The following is a 16,612-nucleotide window of genomic DNA, read 5'->3' as shown; positions in this document are numbered from 1 at the left end:
GCGGTGTGGCTGGCATTAGCCTTTACTCTGTGTGGGTCTGTCTGGCTGAGTCCCTCTTCCTCTTGAAGTTCAGGGCTCCTCCGCCGAGCAATTCTGGTTAGGGATTTACTGCATGATGTTATTCTGCACCCACGTCTCAGTTACCTGCTGTCACCTCACGAATCACCCCAGACACCGTGGTTTACAACACAATGCTTGCTTGCTTCTTGAAGCTTGTAGTGGTGGGGAAGTCTTTGGTGGTGAGAGGTAGCCTCTGTGTCTCTGGTGTTTGCTGGCTCTTGACTGGGGTCTCCTCTTTCCACCTGATTGTTACCCACAGCCCAGGCCTGCTTCCAGAGTTGCTGGCATGCGTTGGGCAGAGCCACTCAGGTGACCAAGTCCAGCTCCCCCCTCCAGCCATCCACAGAGAAGTCATGAGGAAATGTGCCTATTTCTGAACTACCATATTCAAACTCCACTTCTCTCCAGAATTAGATCTCTGGTTGGGAACTTAGGACTTTGAGTGACGAGAATGTGGTTCAGTGGCTCAGGCTATAGTGTCTTACCCTGTATCAGACTCTGCCGGCCTCCTCCTACACATTGTCCTGCTTAATATGTCACCATTGCTACGAGTGGAAAGCATGACTTCTGTGTCTGTGGCCAGAGTAGAAAGTTGAGTTTACCTCAAAGTCTGAGTTCCTTGCAGCAGGTCGCTTCTGCCTCAGTAGGTCAACAAGACAGTGTGTGCATGGGAGAGGCAACATTTGTAAACAAGTCTTCCAGAGTTAGGTGAAAAGAGGAGGGGTGGGTTGTGGCCATTTGCTACCCAAGCAGCTGTGGGCCACAGCAGGGGCCAGGTAATGTGGGGGAGCTTACTGAGTTTAGCCATCCTACTGTCTGCTTGCCCTGTCAGCCAGTCAGGCCTGCAATCACTGTTTATATGCCCCTGATTCTATCATTCTGGCCTCCCTTTTCTCCTCTTTTACCTGGAGTGCCAACATTGCTTCTGGGGTGGTGGTAAAATGCAAGAGCACAGAGGTTTGGGCAGTGCCTAGTAACCTTGTCAGCCTGTGGGGTGGTGTCACTGTTGTTGAGTAGTGGTGAGTTGCCTTCTAGGATTGCCTGCCTGCTTCTCATCTCTCTCTCTCTCTCTCTCTCTCTCTTTCTCTCTCTCTCTCTCTCTCTCATGTGTGCATGCATACGCGTGCACGCACCTGCACTGGCATCAGTACCCCGTGATGACCTTACATTCAGTCCAGTAATGACCACGAGGTCACGAGCCCTCAGTGTTTGGCCAAGTTCTTGGAAAAAGCACAAAAACAATAGAGAGGATGATGCACACTACTGTCAAAGACTGTCAAAGCCTCTACTCAGCCCAGCAGAAACCTCTTTGGAGCCTGTCTTGGGAATAAAGGCCTCAACATCTCTGGAGTAGCTCCCAGACCCTGGAGAGCATGGACCAGCTGTGTCTGGAGTGGAGGCCAGGTCTGCTCAGCTGTCCTGATGCCTCAGCAACTCCGTACATGCATGTTCACATGCTAGCCATACAGTGTCTGCAGTAGAGTTTAACATCGCTCATGCAGATAATTTAAGAATATGAAGTAAAATTGGAGTAGAAACAGCACCCAACATTCTCACTCTAGCATTTTTACTTCCTTGCATTTCATTTCAGACCAATCCATATGGATATATATTTTATATAGTTGCATCATTGTGTACATAAGTATCTTCTGCATTTTCATCTAACATAAGCATCTTGCATATGCTATGTGATGTTTATCATAATTTCAATGGCTGTATAATACTCTCTTAAGAGGCTGTAACATAAATTAATCTTTTAGTAGAGGAATATTTTAAGTTCTTTTATAAATAATGCTGCAGTATGTGCATGGAGTGGAATCCTTATTTTGGGTTAATTTTTGTGATAAATTCACAGAAGTCCTGTAGTGGAACTGGAGAGGGGTCAGGCCCTGTGGCTCCCAGCTCCCAGGAAAAGCAGCAGCTGCCTATGGTGCCAAGAGTTTCTGTGGTCCCACGTACCACACCATGTTTGGGGTGACACAGAGGCTCTGTCCAAACAGACATCTGCGCCAGGCTCAGTGCTGAGAGATCAGCCATGGTGTAGTGGCTCCCCTGTTCTTCCTGTGCACTCTTTCTAGCAAGGCAGAGACCTTCTATAGAAGAAGGATTGGCACTTACTAAAACTAAGATCTTATGGGAAAAGTAGACTTAGCTGGTAGCAGTTGGATCTACAAATGGAGAATGCCCATGGTGCTCTTTTTAATTAGCAGGAAGGGTGTAGTAGTAAGGGGTTGAAATTCTGTTTATGGATGCCCGTGTGTGAGAACTTCTGTAGACTGATGCCTGTATGTTGTCACTCTGAAGTGCTCCTTGCTTGGTCTTTCCCCAGATGCAGACAGTGCTTGTGGTGCCTCTCCTGTGGTTCCTGTCTCCCGCTGCACTCACCATCTTTCTGACAGGCCTTGGAGCCACCCTCGTTTTTCTTCTTCACTGTGTCACGGGCATCTTACCTCAACCTTTGGGTTGCACAGCCTCAACCCGGCTGTAGGTGTCACAGGGGCACGAGATGTGATGTTACACTACCACCTCTCCTGTCACCAACATCACCATCCCATAACCACCCTACGACTTCCACCTGGCACTGATCAGCTCCCTGGGAGCCAGGGAGCTGGCTACAGAGCCAGCTTGGGTTTCCAGTAGGTACCACCCACACCAGTCACCATACAGATTTCTCCCTTCTTCTTGTGGTCTCTAGGGTGCACAGGTCATGTTGTGTCTCCCTTCTTCCTGTGGGCTCATCTTGGGATGCAGAGGTCAAGGCGTGTTTACTTTCTTCCCGTGGCCTCATCTTGGGTACACAGGTCATGCCATGTCTCCCTTCTTCCCATGGCCCCATTTTGGGATGCACAGGTCATGCCGTGTCTCCCTTCTTCCCATGACCTCATCGCAGGATCCACAGGTCATGCTGTGTCTCCCTTCTTCCCGTGGCCCCATCTTGGGATGCACAGGTCATGCCTCTCCCTTCTTCCCATGGTCTCTGGGATGCACAGGTCATGTCCTGACTTCTTCAGCAGCATTCTGAGGCCTCCGTTCTCCAGCTTACTGCTCACCTCCCTCTTTATGTTCTAACCTTAATGCTCCCAAGCTGAATGCAGGAATCTGAATGAGCCCCTCCATTGGAAGTAGGGAGATTGCTGCATGGGTCACCTTCTGGTTGGAGGATCGATGAGTTTGCCAGCCTGTACAGGCCTGGTGGGCATTTAAGAATGCCCATCCTTCCTACTCTGGGCTGCTCCACCTGGGCTCTGCTGCCTAGAAATATGAGAATTTGTGATACTTTGTGTGGAGCTGGGAGGAAGAGGCTTATTCACAAAAATCTTTGTTTAGTTCTCACCCCTGGGGCCCTTAGGGGCTCTTAGTAAGTGGAGATCCATAAAACAGATTTTTGATCTGCTGCCGATTCTGACTCAGAGGCCCCAGGAATGTCAGGTGAGACCCCTGGTATGGAAGCCAGGCCATACTTCCTGGGAGAATGGAGGTGTAGTAATGTGGCTCAGGATGGAGGTGTTGAGCCCAGGTGTTGCTGCCAGGCAGTGAGGACTGGGGTCACCGTGGGGGTCAGGATGGCAGGAAGGGAACTGTGGCGAAGGGGGCGGGAGTCATGATGCCAGGACCAGCAGATGTGGATGCTTTCTGCTCCCCACCCCACCCCCCTCTGCTCTGCCACTGCCCTGGACTCTGCACCTCGAAACACTGCCTATTGCTTCATCTTCATCATAGTCTTGCTCTCTATTGGGAGTCAGAAGTTACTGCTTTATTTTAAAATGCATCTGCTCTCTATATAAGTCAAGAAAGCATTTGCTAAAATAACTAATGTTCTTGTGAAAAGCCATTTTCCAGTCAAGCTGGCTGATGTGTACAGCCTTTCTCTGTGTTAGAGAGTCTGCTCAGGCTAGCTGACAGTGGAGCTGCAGTGGAAGAAAGGTTTGGTTATATGCCAGCTGGTGGCTGGGTTTTTTGTTCACAGGAAAAGACAGACATCAGCGAAGGACTCTGTAAAGCAGCAGGAACTGAGCTTACCTCTGGGCCTTCACAGGTCTAGGGGTTCCTCACCCTCATGACCTCAGTGGTCCTCACTCTTGACCTCAGTGGTCCTCACCCTCATGACCTCAGTGGTCCTCACCCTCATGACCTCAGTGGTCCTCACTCTCATGGCTTCAGTGGTCCTCACTCTCATGACCTCAGTGGTCCTCACTCTATGACCTCAGTGGTCCTCACTCATGACCTCAGTCACTCATGACCTCAGTGGTCCTCACTCTCATGACCTCAGGGTCCTTACCCTCATGACCTCAGTGGTCCTCACCCTCATGACCTCAGTGGTCCTCACCATGACCTCAGTGGTCCTCACCCTCATGACCTCAGTGGTCCTCACTCATGACCTCAGTTGTCCTCACCCTCATGACCTCAGTGGTCCTCACTCATGACCTCAGTGGTCCTCACTCTCATGACCTCAGTTGTCCTCACCCTCATGACTTCAGTGGTCCTCACTCTCATGACCTCAGTGGTCCTTACCCTCATGACCTCAGTGGTCCTCACTCTCATGACCTCAGTGGTCCTCACCCTCATGACCTCAGTGGTCCTCACCCTCATGACTTCAGTGGTCCTCACTCTCATGACCTCAGTGGTCCTCACCCTCATGACCTCAGTGGTCCTCACTCATGACCTCAATTGTCCTCACCCTCATGACCTCAGTGGTCCTCACCCTCATGACCTCAGTGGTCCTCACCCTCATGACCTCAGTGGTCCTCACCCTCATGACCTCAGTGGTCCCCTCACTCATGACCTCAGTTGTCCTCACCCTCATGACCTCAGTGGTCCTCACTCTCATGACCTCAGTGGTCCTCACCCTCATGACCTCAGTGGTCCTCACTCTCGACCTCAGTGGTCCTCACTCTTGACCTCAGTGGTCCTCACCCTCATGATCTCAGTGGTCCTCACCCTCATGATCTCAGTGGTCCTCCTCCTTCATGAACCATGTGTCTCCTCATCCTTATGGGCTCCACATTCAGAGCAAAGAGAAGTTGTAGGTGTGTTGCTTGCTTGTGACCACCTCATGCTGGCTTCTCCTGTAAGTAGGAGGAGGTAAGTAGGTCTTCTGTAAGTAGGAGAGGTTAGGGTGGGATGATTGTTTTTGGAAAGAGGACTGTGATATGAAGCAGATCACCTCTAGGCCTTAATCCTCCTCAGTCTTCCAAACTGGCTGATCATTCTCATTGGAAAAATGGCTTTAAAGTCAGCATATTCCAGGAGATATACACCTTAGTTCTCTTGGCGGGAGAGGAAAAGAGTTAAAATACTGTTAAAATGTCCAGGCACCCCAGAAATACACATTGACAGATGTTGGCCCAGGAATGTTTAATTAATTGCTCTCCATTTATGTAAATAAGATACAGACAGATATTTTGCTTGTAAGTTTCTAAAGTGTTAGATGGATAGAACAATTGGGAGAGATGTGTGAAGTTCCTGTATACACTACACCTAGTTCCACTATGCCTACAATGTTGCCCTAGTAAGGAAAAATTTTCATTTAAAGAATCAACCGTGGATATCTTTTTGTCAGTTAACTCCCTTCTCTGTTCTCATTTCCTGAGCTTCCTCTTGCCATTGCCCTTTCTGGCCTACACTGTCTAGGATACCCTTTGTCTCCCCTCAGCTGTAATGCCTTCTTAGACTTTCCTTCTGTGTTGTTGGTTCAGTGATTGGTTTGTATTTTGATGGCTCTGGCAGTTGGAGAAGTCCTAGGATTGTATGGGCTTTTTGTTTGTTTCTTCCATGGTCAGATTGGGGTTATAGACCTGGGGAGAAGACCACAAAAGTAAAATATGTATTTGTTTGTCAGCAAGTCGAGAAGGAGCCAGCAGGAAATGAGGTTAGTGTCCTGTAAAGGAGCTGGACCCTCAATGGGAGAAGTAAGACTTAACATTCTTAGTGATAGGATTGATGTCCACTTGGAGCCTTAGAGTTACATTATTCTGTCCTTGTTTGGTCTCAAAGCCATTGGAACTGAGGTTCATGGGGAGTAGCCAGAGTTGATTGAGGTGACAAGCCAGTACCACCCCAGCAACCTCAAACTTTCCCAGTGTGTTTGACATGTTAACACTGTTTCCCAATATGTAAGACTGTGAGTGTTCTTACGTCGTTTGTTGGTTGGTAACTACACATCCTGTGGAGAAACTGGATGTTATGCAGTGATACCACAGGCCAGAGGGTCCTCATTCTCATAGAGAAAACTGGAGGCTTCCTCTGCCTAACCCTGAGTGAGGGCCACTGAAGAACCAGTAGCAGCCAGCAGTTCCTTGTTCCACTGTAGACCATCTGTGGAGGAAACACTTGGCTAGGTATGCAGGCCATGGTCTTTAGCAAGAAACTAGTGTGCCCTGAAACCTTGCTGTTAACTATCATTGTAGTGTCTTACCTCTTGAGAGATGGGCCACAAGTCTGAGTTGCCACTTCTTGCTACCAAACCTAGCAACCAGGCTTTGTAGAAATTTGAGTACTGCGGTTTGCATCAGGCTTCTTGACAGTTTCTAAACAGCCTTTAAATAACAAAGACAGTCAGTCAGTGAGAAAGGAATCAGTCATTCAGGTATTTTTGGTTCACATTCTGTGCCTGAGCATATGGTCTAGTAGCTAAAACAATTTAATACTACGAAATATACTTCAGTAGGGGGGACTAAAACAGCCTATTTTCCCCCCTCTCCTTCCACAGTAATGGAATATCATCTTCATTGCAAGCATGATGTTAGCTGCTTAAATTATTTGAAGGCAATTCTGGACAGTTTAGCAATATGCCTAACATTTATTCTTCATTATTAGCTACTTTTATGTGTGTAAGCATGTTACTTTGGTAGTGTTTCATAATTGAAAAAACATCACAGGTGATAATTGTCCTAGGTGGGATGGGTTGGTGTGGCGTTACACCATGAATATGTCCTTGCCAATTTGGAAGTAGGATTGGTTTGGGCTGCTGTGCTTTCAGGTCATGGTGAGTAAAGGCATCCCCCCTGATCTCACTCACACAGGGCCTGACTCTGTCTGGGTCAGCTGCCTGTACCGTGTCCTGGGCAGGGTGTGCACTCTGAGCTGTGATTCTGATGTCTAGGTCATAGCCACCAGCCTGATAGGTTAGGAAGTGTAAGACGAGAACCTCAAGCTCTCATTGTTCTGCCCACATATTCTAAAGAAAGAGAGGGAAAAGTCTCAGCACCTGCTTCAGACCACAGGGTCTCAGGTAGAATGTGAGTGTGTCCAGCTTTCTGCAACGGCAGCCCCCTCCCCTGACAGCAAGCCAGAGTCCTGGGGAAGGCCTCCGGGTGTTGTGTTTGGCCCTTTCTTCCCGGTGGAACCTGACCCACCACCTCTCTGCCCTGGATTTGGCTCAGCTTACTCTGCTGGTGTTGCCTCACCAGCCTGGCCACCTAGCCTCTCCCCTGTCCCTTCCAGTTGGTTCCCACCCCATTGCCAGAGCAATGGGCACAGCCTCAGACTACCCTGCCATGCACGTCCTGACCCTTTCCCTCTTCTGGAGCATCTGCCGCCAACCAGCCCCTCCCCAGCCTTCCCCTTGCCTCCCTCAGTTCCCTGCGCTGTGACCTCCCTGTGCCCAGTGCACAGCCTTTCTCAGAGGCTTCCCAGCCTGGCTGCTGGGTCCCTGCCCTTGCACCCTGTGGAACATGCATGTGTGGACTGATGGGCCAGGACAGAGAGAGGAGAGGAGATAGGTATCTGGGTAAGTGAGCTGCAGCCCAGGGAGTTGTGCCTGAGCTCTGAATCAGTCAGAAAGTCTGATCGTCATCCCAGACTGTATTTGTAAGGTCTTGTTGTGACCAAGTGTGTTCCAGGGCAAGTGGTTAGCAGGTCATTTCATGCTAAGTTATCTCATATAGGGGCAGCACAGCAGGTGCCAAAGCCTGGACTTAGGCCCTAAGTGTCCTGGGTTCAGATCCCACTTCTTTATGCATCTCTTGCCCCTCAGACTTTGTGTCCCAGCCTCGTCTTCTGTGTGGTGGAGATGGTGATTGTCAGAGGACAGCATGTATACAGTGTCTTTGGGCAGTGGGGTTCTCCCCCCACCCCCCCAAGCAGGTAGCTAACTGACTGATTGCAAGTTTGGGCTTGAAAGCCCAGAAAATATCAACTTTGTGTGAATGACAGGCATGTTCCTTTTGTGACATGTGGAGATTGAGCCCCTGATGACTTGGCTTAACTTGAGCTCTAGCCTGCTGTCCCTGTTCTGACCTGTGTGGGGACAGCTTCAGCTTTTCACTGCTGTGTGACTTGGACAAACTTTTAACCTGTTGATCTTGTGAGTCAGGTCTTTGCTAGTGAGTGGTGGCAGCTGTGCAGTGGCCTTCATCAGAGAGAGGCCCAGTGTGGTCTCTCCTGCCTGGTGCTGTGCCCCTGCCTCTCTAGTGTGTTCCTGTGGTATGTGTGGCTGATGGGTGGGACGAGGAGGAGGTTGGATGGTTTGAACCAGTAGCCAGGGATTATGAGAGGCCAGGTGTCTGGTGTGGGAGAGGTTATTAGCCACAAAATACTATAAGCAGGCTACAAAATAAAAATTAGCACCTAATTGAAAGTCTTTGCAGTGCCGCTCAGGCAGCTTCATGACCTGCTGATCTGCTTTCCTATACAGTACTGTGAAACTACTGGTCAACAGCTGATTCTGCCACTCATACAGCTACCATGGCGGTTGCAAAATTATTGCCAATTATAGCTTGAAAGTTTATAGCCAGATAATCTCAGAAACTAATTACAAGCATCTTCTCAATCTTTTTATAGCAGAAAATACTGAACTCAGGGCCTTGTGCTTACCTGGCAAGTCCTACCACTCTAGATGAGCTATGTCCTCAGTTCTTTTGCTTTAGTTTGTTCTTTAGATAGGCTCTCCTATCTGGCCACTCTCAGACCTCAATCTTCCTATACCTGCCTCTTGAGTAGCTGAGACTATAGGTGTGAACTCTGGACCAACAAAACTTTTAAGTTGGAAAAATATATGAGGTTAAATACATTTTTACATATGGGATAGGAAAGTACTAGGGGTGCTAGGGAGTCTGAGCAAGGCCTGCTGGGTAAGAGTTCCCCCATGCAGCCTGACCCTCCGGCTTCCCTTGCAGGGATAAACCCAGCTGTACTGCCCACTGCAGATGCCGCAGGATGAGAGAGAAGAAAAGCTGTGCCAAAAATGGGGGCTGAGATTAGTTCCTTCTTGTTACTGTGCTTCGGGCAGCAATGCCAAATGCAGAGAATTGCATTTGGGAAAGATGTGTCCTAGAGGTTGCCACTTTGCCTCCTCTTCTTCCCCCACCTCCCCTCTCCTCTTCCTCCCTCTCTTTCCCCTTCTCCTCTCCCTCCTCCTCCTTCACAGTACTGAGGCTTGGACTCAGGACCTGGAGCTCTCACTTGGCTTTCTTACTCAGGGCTGGCACTCACCTGAGCCACACTTCTTTCTAGTCCAACATTTTGTTTAGCTGACATGACATAGAGTCTTGGATCCTCTGATCACAGCCTCTTGAGGAGCTAGGATTACAGGTGTGAGTCACCACCACTGCCGCAGGATTGCCCTTCTTGAAGGTCTCACTCTGTACTTTAAAGAGCTGGCAGAGGTGCCAGCCTGGTCCTGAGAGCTAACTGAACCCCAAGGAGTGGCTTCTGCTGCCCAGGCTTCTGTCGGCATCTGTTCAGGAAATGGCTGGTCTGTAGTACTAGGCCCAAGGGACACTTCTGATTTGTATTCTGCATAGAAACCTTTCTTATTCACAGAAATCAGATTCCAGAGGGTGGAAAATGCATTTAGCTCTGTGGTTGTGGAGTTGTAATTTAGTTTGATTTACTGTTGATGAATTAGAGCAAAACATTTGCCCAGATGAGTGGGATATATTCCACAGAGCTTGCATAGTCTTTGCTCTGCAGACCTACGCCCTGGCAGTCTGCTCCCCAGCCCCTAGTATGAAGCCACAGAGAAGGCCCACAGCCACCCACTCTGTGTGTCAGGCACCCAAACTTAAAGCAACTGCCTGTAGAGCTCCCAGAACCTTCAGAGGTTTGCTTAGAGTCACCTGAGTTGTTTGTTTCCATGACCTTGCTGCCACAGAATCTCTCTTGTCTAGTCCACTTTCCCTGCTGTCTTCATCCTTGAAGCTCTGGGATCCAGGGCACTGCTCTGAGCACAGGCAACGTGGGGGTGAGGGGCGGTGCTTTCCAGCAAAGCCACATTACACTGTTCTTCTGGGTTCTGACCTTGTAATCCCCTGAAGGGGGCCCCTAGGCAGGAACTCAGCCACCCACCATTCATCCCCTGGGCTGATTGCATGGACCGTGTCCTAAGACAGTGTGCGTGTATGCATGCGTGCGTGCATGTGTGTGTGTGTGTGTGTGTGTGTGTGTGTGTGTAGCTGATGCATGAAGGCATGCTTCAGTATCAGCAGATTCATTTGGTGTCTTTGTTCCTCCAGGAGGACTGGAATGAAATTGACTCCATTAAAAAGAAAGACCTGCACCACAGCAATGGCGATGAGAAAGGACAGAGTGTGGAGACCCTCCCTCCAGGTACGGTAGCCAGCAAGCATCTTGCTTTGCCTGAGTGACAGAATGAGTTGAATGTGCTGCTCTGAACAAGTGGTGATGGGTAGGTAATGGCTCTCCTAAGCCAGCAGACACTACCCTAGAGGTTCCTTTTCTTTTCTTTTTTTTTTGGGTCCGATCATGGGGCCTGAACTCTGGGCCTGGGCACTGTCTCTCAGCTCTTCAGCTCAAGGCTAGTGCTCTACCACTTGAGCCACAGCGCCACTTCTGGCTTTTTTCTTTTTGCTTATGTGGTGCTGAGGAATTGAACCCAGGGCCTCGAGTATGCAAGGCAAGCGCTCTACCACTGAGCCACCTTCCCAGCCCCGAGATTCCTTTTCTTATTCTGTTAGCTCCATTAGGGGTGGGGGATGGGAATTAGTCAAAGAGAAAATAAAATTGAATAGAATAAGAATGATGTGTATTAATTTAAAATAGATGGTTTTTTAGAGCAGTTTTAGATTCATAGCAAAATTGTGGGAAGATACAGAGTTCCCTTATGCCTCCACCCTACACAGACACAGCCTGTCACTGCCAGAGTGGGACATTTGAAACAACGTGTGATTTGCATTGACAATCAGCCACCACCTGGATTTACACTGAAGGTCACTCTCTTGACTTTGCACGTCTTGTGAGTTTTAGTAACATGGACTTACCATTGCAGAATTGTGAAGTAGCTTCAGGCCCCTAAAAACCTCTTGTACTTGGCCTGTTTGCCCCTCTACTCCCCACCCCCTAGATCTCAGGGTCCAGCTCTGCATTTCCAGGCTGTCATACAGTTGGCTTCACACAGTCCACAGCTGTTTCAGAATGGCTTCTTTTACTTAGTGACAGGCATTTAAGGATCTTTTATGTCTTTTTGTGGCTTGGTAGCACTTTTCTTTTTAGTGTTGTAAAGTATTCTGCAGTCAGGATATACCATAGTTAACTTATTTTTTCCACTACATCTTGATGGCTTGAAGGACATCTTGGTGGCTTTCAAATTTTGGATATTATGAATACAGCTGCCATCAGTATCCATGTACCTGTTTTTGTGCAGGCACAAGGTGTCAACTCATTTCAGTAAATACTAAGGAGCATAATGTGTAGATACAAGGCAAGACTGGGTTCAGGTTTAAGAAATTCTCAAACTGAGCTGGATATTGTGCCCCAAGCTTATCATCCTCACACTTGGAAGGCAGAGGAAGAAGGATGGTAAGTCTGAGGCCAGTCTGGGTTACATTGTGAGACTCAATCCTGTTTCAAACACAACACAACAAAACCCAAACCAGTTATCACTGGTCACTTTGATTTGCTTCATATTATGTTCTATGAGGTTTACATTTAAGACTATGCCATTTTGTGTTTGTTCTTGTGAAGAAATAAGGTTTGTTTAAATGGATTTATTTGCCACTGGGTGTCTAGTTGCTTTATAACCATTTATTGAAAGCTGTATTTTTCAATTGTAGTTCCTTTGTGTTTTTTTGTTTTGTTTTTTTGGTTACACATTGGTTGCCTGTATTTCTGTTTCTGAGCTTTGTATTCAGTTCAGTTGATGTATTTGTCTGTTCTTGGCAATACTACACTTTGTTCTGCGACTCTACAGTATGTCTTGAATTTGGCCAATGGTAGTCTGACTTTTTTCTTCTCCTTCAAGATAGCAGTGGCCCTTCTGCATCTTATAGCGAGATGAAGTTTCACATCATTGTGTTGATATCCACAAAATAACACGCTGGGGTTTTTATTGGGGTTTAATTGATCAAGCTGAGAAAACTGATGTTTTGACTATTGTGCCTTCTTATCTACAAATATGGGATATCTTTCTATTCAGTTCTTGGATTTCTTTTTTTTTAAGTAAAAATATTAAGTTGGGCACCAGTGGCTTACCCCTGTAATCCTAGCTACTCAGGAGGCTGAGATCTGAGGGTCACAGTTCAAAGCCAGTCTAGGCAGGAAAGTCTGTGAGACTCTTATCTCCAATAAACTACTCAGAAAACTGGAAGTGGTGCTGTGGCTCAAGTGGTAGAACACTAGCCTTGAGCTGAAGAGCTGAGGGACAGTGCCCAGGCCCAGAGTTCAAGCCCCATGACTGACCAAAAAAAAAGTAGATGTTCCATGTTTCAGGTTTATTCATGCAGATTGGTGTTGATATCAATGTGACATTTTGTTGTTGATTCTTGTGTTAATTTTTTTTTTGGTGGACTGGATTTTAAACTTCAGCCCTTCTAGGCAAGCACTCTACCGCTTTAGCCACACTTTCATCCTTCAATATGACTTTTCTGTGTTAACATTGTCCTTTACAGCCTTGCTATAATTGCTTCCAGAAGCTTTTCTATTGATTCAGATTTTCTACATAGACAAATGTGTCATCTGTGAAAAGAGATTTATTTCTTCTGGTTTCTTTTGTTCCTACATTAACTGGGTAGAAGTTATCAAAGGGGTATCCTTGTCTTCTTCCTACTGCAGAGGGACAGTCAGGTTTCTTGTTCATAAGTATCGAGGTGTGGGTCATTGTAGTGACATCTTCATTAACTTGAAGAAGTTCTTTCATGCTTAAGATATTCTATCACAAAGGTGTGTTGGGTTTTGTCAGGTGCCTTTTCTGCATTTACTGACACGAAATCATTCATATAAATGTATATTTGTATGCTTTTATTCTTTAGCCTATAGATAGAATGGATTGCATTAATTGGTTTTCCTTTGTTCAACCAGCCTTACATAACTCATACAGATCCCTCTTGTTTGTGGCCTTGAGCTCCTTTTACACATTTATGGATTTGATTTGCTAATACTTTGAGAGTTTTGTATATGTCCATTGGAGATGTTATTTTCTAGTTTTGTTTTCTTGTAACATCTCTGTCTGAGTTGGGCATTAGGGTATTACTGGCCTCACAGATAAGTGAGGAAGTTCCCTCTGTTCCTACTGTATTCTGGAAGATACTATAGAGAACTGAGCTGGCATAATTTCTTCACTGAATGTTTGGAAGAACCCATCCGATGCTTCTTCTGTTTTGGAGAGGTTGTTAATTATTGATTCAGCTTCTTTAATAGATGTAGGTCTGTCCAGATTGTCTCTTTGTGTCTGGGTTTTGGCAGATTGTCCTTCATAGAATCCATCTATTTCATCTAGGTAATTGAATTTGTGGGATCTGCAGTGAGGCTTGCTCTTCATTTCTCTCTCTCTGTCTTCAGTCATGGGTTTGAACTCAGAGAGGGGGCACTGTCCCTGAGCTCTTTTACTCAAGGCTAGTGTTCTACCACTTTGAACCACAGTTCTACTTGTTTTTGAGTGGTTAATTGGAAATAAGAGTCTCACTGACTTTTCTGCCTGGGCTGGTTTGGAATCGTGATCCTCAGATCTCAGCCTCCTGAGTAGCTAGGATGACAGGCATGAGCCACCAGCACCCAGCCTCATCTCTTTATTAATAGTTATTGTGCTCCCTTCTCCTGGCTAGAGCCTTACACACTTGTTGGCCTTTCCAAAGATCCAGCTTTTGGTGACATTTGTTTTCTCTACATCCTCTTTTTACTTTCATTGCTCTCTGTTTCCTTTTTCTTTTTGCTTGCTTTGGATTTAACTTTCTATTGTTTTTAAGGTGTAAGCTTAGACTGTTGGATTTAGATCCTTCCTTTTTTTTTTTTTTTTGGTGCTGGTACTTGGGCTTGAACTCAGCACCTAGGCACAGTCCCTTAGTTTTTTCAACTCAAGGCCACTTGAGCCACAGCTCCACTTCTGGCTTTTTGATGGTTAATTGTAGATAAGAGTCTCATAGACTTTCCTGCCTGGATTAGCTTTGAACCGAAATTCTCAGATCCCAGCTTTCTGAATAGCTAGGATTACAGGCATGAGTCACTGGTGCCTAGCTTCTTTTCTAATATATGCAGTCAGTGTTATCAATTTTTTTTGTGATTGCTTTCTTTGCATTCCACAAGTATTGATAGATTTTTTTGTTTTCATTTAATGAAAATATTTTAATATTTCCTGTTTGACCTACACATTATTCAGAAAGATGTGTGTGCGTGTGTGTGTGTGTGTGTGTGAGAGAGAGAGAGAGAGAGAGAGAGAGAGAGAGAGAAAGACTTGAACTCAGTGTAGATACTGTCTCTTTGCTTTTCACTCAAAGCTGGCATTCTACCATTGAGCCAAGCTCTATTTCTGGCTCTTGGCTGGTTAATTAGAGATAGGAGTCAGAGATTTTTCTGCCTAGGCTGACTTAAAGTCATGATCTTCAGATCTCAGTCTTCTGAGTGGCTAGGATTATAAACCCAAATCACCTACTTGGCTAGAGGATGGTATTAATCTCTTAAGCATTCTGGATTTTCCATCTCTATTTCTGTTACTGCTTTTCAATTTAATTCCTCTGTGATCATACATTATATGGTTTCTTTCTTTCCTCCCTCCTTCCTTCCTTCCCTCCTTCCTTCCCTCCTTTCTTTCTTCCTTCTTCCCTCCCTCACTCCCCCCCTCTTTCTTTTCTTCTTTTTTTGCTGCTGCTGCTTTTTCTTCTTCCTCTTCCTTCTTTTGTTTTTCTGCTGATTTGAACTCGGGGCCTCTTTAAGAGCTGTATTGCTGAGCCATGCCTCCAGCTCTTTTTTTAATGTTGGTTATTATTTTTGATAGGGATCTGCCTACTGCCCAGGTGTGTGCCTGAACCATGATCCATCTGTTAGCTTCCTGTTGTAGCCAAGATAACAGGCATGTGCTGCCACACCCAACTTATTTCATTGAGACAGAGTCTGTCTAGGCTAGTCTAGAGAACCACAGTCCTCTTGATCTCATCTTCAGTGTAGTTAGTATGACAAGCACACATCACCAAGTCCCTCTTCTGTTAGTATGGAATCTCATGGACTTTTCTGCAGGGGTTGGCCTTGAACTGTGATTCTCCCCATCTCAGCCTCCCAAGTAACTGGGATGGCAGGAGTGAGCCACAAGTACCCAGCTGATTTTCATTAATTTAAATTTGTTAAGGTATATTTTATGTCTCAAAATGTATCTGTTTTAGAAGAAGTCTCATGGAAATTTAAAAAAGAAAGTGGATTTCATGTGTCCAGTGAAGCAGTTTGTGGTTGTCAGTTATGGAGTTCTGTTCCTGCTTCTGTTGAATTCAGCTGTTCCTGCTGGGTCTGCCTGCTGGGTCTGCTCCTGCTTAGCAGCAGATCGGTGTTGACATCTCTAACTGTAAGAGAGGATTCATCTGTTCTGCCTCACTTTGGTAGTGCTCATTGTAGTCGGGATGTTTTTATGCCTTGCTGGAATACTGACTTGTTGTCTTTCCATGATGTTCTTCTTTATTTCTGGAAATTTCCTCCTAATCTGAAGTATGCCCTGTGAGAAGTTCATGTAACTATGTATACTTCTTTTGGTTTGTGTTAATGTATCTTCTTCCATCTTTTTACTTTTTACTCAGGCTGATCTTTTTAGCTTACTGTCATCCTACCTCAGCCTCCTGAGTGCTGGGGTTGTAGATATTTGCCACCGTGCCTAGCTCAGGTCTTGGTTCTTTTTCTACACTGACAATCTCTATCTTTTAATTAATGCACTTAAATAATTGATATTTAAAGTTACTACTGATACGGATGATTTAACATCCACCACATTGGTTACTGTTTTTTGTTCTCATTCTAGTTCCTGATTCTGTTCTTTGTGCTTTTTGTTGTTGTTGTTATTGATTGTGGGGCTTGAACTCTGGGCCTGGGTGCTGTCCCTCAGCATTTCAGCTCAAGGCTAACACTTTACTACTTGAGCCACAGAACCACTTTTGGTTTTCTGGTGGTTTATTGGAGATAAGAGTCTCGTGGACTTTCCTACCCAGGCTGGCTTTGAGCTGCAATCCTCAGATCTCAGCCTCCTGAGTAGCCAGGATTATAGATGTGAGCCATTGGTGCCTGTCTTTTGTGCTTTTTCTGACTTTTACATTTTTTGGGGGGGGGTCCGGTCGTGGGGCCTGAACTCTGGGCCTGGGCGCTGTCCCTCAGCTCTTCAGCTCAAGGCTAGCACTCTACCACTTGA

General features: G+C 46.3%; 1 protein-coding gene across 1 annotated transcript in view; it reads left to right on the top strand.

Moving 5' to 3' along the window:
* Galnt2 (polypeptide N-acetylgalactosaminyltransferase 2) overlaps positions 1-16,612 on the top strand; it is a 91,536-nt gene that overhangs the window by 13,900 nt on the left and 61,024 nt on the right. Inside the window, exon 2 of the mRNA XM_013014746.1 lies at positions 10,515-10,608. The gene's annotated coding sequence lies outside the window, so the exon portion shown is untranslated. The remainder of the gene's footprint in view (positions 1-10,514; positions 10,609-16,612) is intronic.

Source organism: Dipodomys ordii, unplaced genomic scaffold (genome assembly GCF_000151885.1).
Source record: "Dipodomys ordii isolate 6190 unplaced genomic scaffold, Dord_2.0 Scaffold24, whole genome shotgun sequence".
NCBI lineage: Eukaryota > Metazoa > Chordata > Mammalia > Rodentia > Heteromyidae > Dipodomys > Dipodomys ordii.
Note: the sequence above shows the minus strand (reverse complement) of the source record. Positions and strands in the feature narration are given on the sequence as shown.